The sequence below is a fragment of the Vicugna pacos genome, chromosome X (genome assembly GCF_048564905.1).
Source record: "Vicugna pacos chromosome X, VicPac4, whole genome shotgun sequence".
In the NCBI taxonomy this organism is placed as follows: domain Eukaryota; kingdom Metazoa; phylum Chordata; class Mammalia; order Artiodactyla; family Camelidae; genus Vicugna; species Vicugna pacos.
This window is the reverse complement of record NC_133023.1, coordinates 56,833,670-56,840,285: the sequence shown is the minus strand read 5'-3', so window position 1 is coordinate 56,840,285 and position 6,616 is coordinate 56,833,670.

Below are 6,616 nucleotides of genomic sequence, written 5' to 3'. Positions count from 1 at the left end.
AACAATAAAAAGCTGAAATCATTTCCTCTAAGATCAAGAACAAGACAAGGATGGCCACTCTCACCACTTTTATTCAGTGTACTATTGGGAGTCCTAGCCACAGCAATCAAACAAGAAAAAGAAATAAAAGGAATCCGAGTTACCATACATTTTAAGTTTAAAATTCTTATTTAGTTACTATTTATAATTTCTACCTTTTTATTGATATTCTCAATTTGGTGAGATATTTTATCATACTTTAGTTTGTTAGATAATGGTTTCCTTTAGCTCCTTGAATACATTTAAAATAATAGTCTTTGTCTAGAAATACATCATTTGTGCTTCCTCAAGCATGTTCATACTGATTTCTTTTTCTCATGTTATTTTCTTACTTTAAAAAAATAGTTTGTATATCTTCCTTGAAAACTGGACTTTTTGAATATTAATGGCAGCTATAGAAATAAGATTCTTTTCTCTCACCATGATTTATTATTGCTGCTTATTGTAGTAACAGCTGATCATTTGATGACTTTGTTTTGCTATAAGAAAAAATTCTCAAATTTATTTTTAATGGTAGCCATTTAACATAATCATTCTTAATAATGTTGTCCTTTCTTTATTACCAAATCACATGCAAGTGAATCTTTATATTTTTAGATCACTGTCCTTACACCTTTTTTTGGTGCATTATTGTATTTTCCCCAGTTCCCCTCCACAGTCTTTTGAATCTAGCTGTTATTTCATAGATATTAATATGCACGTCTTTTTACAGTACAATTCTGTGCTTGCATTCAGTCTACTTGTATTTTTCTCAACCTTCCATGGCATTTGAGTGGATTTGCTAATATTCAATTTCCTTTTTTAAAGAATTAATAAAGATTCTACAGAAACTGACTCAAGTATGAGACTAGGTCCACAAAGCTCAGTAGTGCAGGTGGATGTCAAAGATGAAGAGATTTGCTAGAATGTGACTTAATTATTCTTCAGGAACCACTCAAAGCTGAGATGCTTAGAGAAAGGAAAAGACCAAATACCACTCTGTATAGCAACATGATTGTGTTACTTCAGCTTCCACAATCTTTCAATGAGTTTACAAATCACATTACTTATGTATGTGGTAAGCTGCTACTCACAACAAGTCTGCTATAAATGTCCAAACTTTTCAACTGGAACTGGACTGGAAAAACTACTAGAATAACCAAGTTACTCAATTTCCTAATGAAGCTATAATCCACATACCATATTAAGTAAATAATGAGATGCTTTTAAAATTTACACCAATCATGTTCTTCTTCCCCACCAATTAAATCTATTAGCCCACAGTGTGTTGAATTTAAAACAATAATATAAAGAACTACTAATAATATACTAGCAAAACTGAATAATTGCATAAATGTGTGTGTGTGAATGAGAAAGCAAAGAGACAGAGTAGTTATATGCCTAAATGAATAATTTAAATATTCCTTTTGATTTTACAAATTACTCTTTCTAGAGTTCTCACTAGCAAATAAATAGTTGACCCCTGAACAACGTGGGGACTAGGGGCACCTGAACCCTCATGCAGCCAAATACTGGCACATAACTTTCAACTCCATAAAAACCTAACTGCTAATAGCCAACTGTTGACCAGAAGCCTTACCGATAACATAAACAGTCAATTAACACATATTTTGTATGGTATATATATTATTTATTCCATATGTTATATGTACATATATATGTATATTTTTACAATAAACTAAGCTAGAGAAAAGAAAATGTTATTATGAAAATCATAAGAGAAAATACATTTATAGTACTGTACTATATTGATACCGTAAGTTTACGTCATCTGTTTATAAGATGAATGGTTTTTCTGTCAGTACTTACATTAATATTGTATTATATGATATAAAATCCTGTAGATGTTATACATATTACTAACACTAGACATCAAAAATGAAAAGATAATGTGAAAAAAATTCATATGCTAAATATTAGCAGGAAGGAGATCATACACCAAGATCAAGTTGGATTCATCCCAAGATTACAAGGATGGTTGAACATAGGCAAATCAGTCAACGTAACACAGCACATTAACAAAAAGAAGACTGAAACTACATGACCATCTCAATAAATGAAGAAAAAACATTTGATAAAATTCAACATGTATTTGTGATTAAAAAAAAAAAAAACCTCTTACCAAAGAGGCTACAGAGGGAACATACCTCAACATAATAAAAGCTACTTATAACAAATCCACAGCCAACACCATACTCAGCAGTAAAAAACTGAAAGCCTTCCTGCTAAAATCTGGGACCAGACAAGGATGTCCACTCCCACCACTTCTATTCCACATAGTATTGGAAGTCCTAGCCATAGCAATCAGATAAGAAAAATAAACAAAGGTATCTAAATTGGAAGGGAAGAGGTAAAACTGTCATTATTTGCAGATGACATAATACTCTATACAGAGACTCCTAAAGTCTCCACACAAAAACTACTAGAACTGATAAATGAATTCAGCAAGGTAGCAGGATACAATATTAACATTCAGAAATCTGTTACATTTCTTTACACTAAAAAGAAAATACTAAAAAGGGAAAGTTAAAAAAAAAGTTTTAAAATCACATAAAAATAATAAAATAGTTAGTAGACTTGACCAAGGAAATGAAAGACTTATACAATGAGAGCTATAAAACATTGGTAAAAGAAATTCAAAATGATTCAAAGAAATTTATAAAAAAAATCCCATGCTCTTGGATTCAAAGAATTAATATTGTTAAAATGGCCATACTACCCAAAGCAATCTACAGCATCTACTCTCTTAACAACTTTCAAATAGACCATACAAAGTATTAAGTATAGTCATCATGTTATACATTACATCTCCAGTACTTATTTGTCTTATAACTGGAGGTTTATACCTACTGACCATGTTAATCAAATTTTCCCACCCTAACTCCCAATTTAGTGACTTATTAAAACTAGTTCTGTACTCTTTATTGTTTGTCTCTGTACTTTTTTTTTTTTTTGGCCTTTGAAGTCTCTATTCTGTCAGCTAATTATTGGGTGGAGATTTTCTTAAACATTTTAAGACAAAAAAATCTTTGTTTTTGACAGTGGGCTCTGTATGTGTTTGGGCACATCTCTGACACTGAAGTTAGGCAGTGTGCAATTTTGTCTTTGTCTTCATTTCCTGATGATATAGAGTCTAAGGTCAACAGGAGGTGAGATTTAGGGTCTACTGAGGGTTTTTTTTTCCTGAGCGTGCACACAGCCCTGAGAGGGCACATGGCTTTTTAGATTCCGAGGAATTTGACAGAGCTTTTCAAAGCCCTTTCAGATATATAATTCCCTGCCTTTCCTCTCAAGCTCTTTTGTTACTGTATTATATCCCCCAACTGTTATCAACTGCTTCAGGCAGTGGCAATCTGACATTATTGTGTTCATTTTCAACAAATGCTTCCTGAGAAACATCTTTATCACTAGATCAGTTCTGAGTTAGCTGAAATAAAGATAATATTTTTGAAAATCAGTTTCCCAGATGGCCACCAGGCAGGTAAGCACAAATAATTAATTACATTTATTTAGAAATGAAGTCTGTTCTGCTCCTTCCAGTCCCAAGCATGTGGCCTGTTATTTTTCCACTGGTACCATTTAGCCAAGGATTAGGGACTGGGACTGAGGTAAAATAAAATGGCACAAAGTTTGCTGTTCTTACTGAGAATCAGCTACACTTTTGGAATAAGCATTGCCCAGCTTGATTCAAGACTTTGGTTAATTTCCAGAGTTCAAAAAAATGTTTCTGACAGTTTTTGTCCATTTGTTCATTGATTTTATGGAGGACAATATTTTGAGTCCTTTACTCTGTCATTATTGCTGAAATCACTCCTATAATGGTTCAAAAATACATCCACAAATTCCCTAATATTCTACCTTTTAAGTGATGAAGTCCAATTACCATCCTGTCAACATCAGTTGTATTGAGTGACTCAATTTTAATTAATAGAAAAATGTGGAAGTGATGGTACATGACTCAGAAGGACTATTTCACAAAAGACACTGGGGGCTACTTCCTTGTGCTCTCTCTTGGATTATTCACTCTGGGAAAAGGCAACTGCTACATGCCAAGGCCCACATAGAAGGAGTGAAGTATTCCTACCAAAAGCAATGTGACTGAGCAATCTTATAAGTGAATCCTACAACCCAGTCAAACCTTTAGATGATTTCAGTCTCAGCAGACTCCCTGGCTCCAATATTCTGAGAACTACTGTGCCAGAACTATTAGCTAAGCTACGTCTGAATTCCTAACCCCTACAAACTCTGAGGTAAATGTTTGTTGTTGTAAGTCATCATATTTGGGGGCAATTTGTTACACAACAGTAGATAGCCCATAAACCTACTTGCAAAGAAAGCAAAAATATTAAAAATTTTAAGAGCAATTCTGAAAATATCCTAGATGATAATCTTTTCCAATGCTAATCAAAAAAGATATTTGTAGAAGAACAGGTCATAGACTACTCAGATGAATTCCATATATAGACATCTGCTGTATCTCTGAAATAATCTCTATAGTATGAGACATTTATAAGTAGAGTGTCAATTTCTGTAGTGAGTTTGGGGATATCCAAGCTGATCTAGGAAAATTATGTGACCACAAGGTGGCAGTAACACACAATGAGCTTTATTTGGGTGATTACTTTATTAATAGATTTGTATCAAGGATGGGGTATGTGGAAGTTCCTCATAGCCCAAGATCTTCTGAAGGTCCAACACTCAGAAGGACAGGAGGCAAATGAACTTCCAGGAAAGAAAGGAATAGGAGAGGGAACTTACTGTTTAGGTGATATCACTCAGCAGCAAGGTGGGGACTCTGGTTCAGAAGGCTCTGAAGGGCATCAGTTTTATAGCACCAGAGTTTACTTTATCTGTGGTCAACAGGTTTACAAGAGCAGCTTTACAAAGTATGAAAATCAGGCAAGCCTGAAAAGGCTAAAAAATATGCTTATAAGGGCTACACTTAAAGCAATTGTGTAAAATGGGTATATTTGTAAAAATTATAAAAATGTGTAAAATGTGTAAATATTTGAGTTAAGCACTGGTGGGCTCTTATGCAAACTATTCTGGCCTGCTGTGAAGAAGGAAAAACTGTAGGGCCAATATACTGGGTCCATCTTTGGCTCATTTATATAACAGCTTCCCCTGCCACTTAATATGAAGAGAATATCTGTAGGTAGGTTTAATTTTTAGAAAATGTCATTCAAAACAAAATAGCCTCTTCCCATTTTATGCCATGGAGATTCTTCATTTGGTTCTCTACAGGATAAATCAGGATTACATTCTGAACTTCAAAAAATATTTTTTGAAAGATAGGTCATTTATAGAGAACCCGCTAAGATTCACATTAAATCTTGTATTTGTTTTCTATTCCTGCCTTAAAATTACCATGGAGTCAATAGCTTGAAACAACACATTTATTACACCATGTTTTCTGTTGGTCAAGGATCTGAGTTAGCTTGGCTGCATCCTCTGTTTAGGGTCTCACAAGACCATAATCAAGGTGTTTGCTGGGCTGGATTTGCATTCAGAGGAATAACTGGAAAAGAATATACTTCCAAGTTCACTCAGGTTGTTGGCTAGAATTCATGTTCTTGTGGCTACATAACCAAAGTTCCAGGCTTTTTGCTGGCTGCCAGCAGGAGACTATCCTCAGGTCCTAAATGATACACACAGTTTCTGTTCCTATGTGTCTCTCCAACATAACTGCTTACATTGTCAAATTAGCAATGAGTTTCTTCCTCCAGTCTGATAAGACAGTCTTACATAACATGACATAATCATAGAAGTGGTTTTCTGCCACATAGCATAACCTAATCAAGGGAGTGATATTCCATTACCTTTGCCATTGTTTAGAATTTGCTATTGGTTAGAAGTCATAGGTACCTTGTGGACACAAGGGGAGGGGAGTAAACAAAGGTGTGAACACTAGTAGACAAGAAATCATTGGGAGTTACCTTATGGTTTGTCTACCACAAATCTATTTTTAAAAGCAACAGGACAAAGAAGTGTTGTTACTTAGAAACGATATTTCAGAGACTTAATAGGAAGATATCCAACCAACATGAATTCAATATGTGTATAAAATAGCTTATCTTTACTTGCTTTCCAATGTATTTATTAATGCCTACAATTTGTTCTTCAATAATTGGTCCACTTAATATTGTTATAGTAAAAAACAAAACATTAACTTTAGTTCTGCTGGTCTACAAAAGTCTTGATGACAGACATCTGTGAATACATTTGAAAATATATTATTTTTGGATGAAATTATCATGAATATGGCCCAACTTAAGAACTGATAAGTGGTTATAATGGTTCTCAAATAAATTTGCCAGAGTAAGGTATAATTTCTCTACTGGTATAATTTTCTAATTATAATTATATATAAATCTCATTTATAATTATAAAAATAATCTTTTAAGGTTAATTTTTGAAGACATGAAATAGAAATGAGAATTGCAAATCTGATACTTGAAAGTCGGTCTTTCAAAATTAATTTGAGCATTCTAAGTTCTGAGATTTAAACTTGAAAGTGATGTTCTTTACTACTTCACTTTACACATTCACATAAAGTAGTTGTATTAGTCAGGGTTCT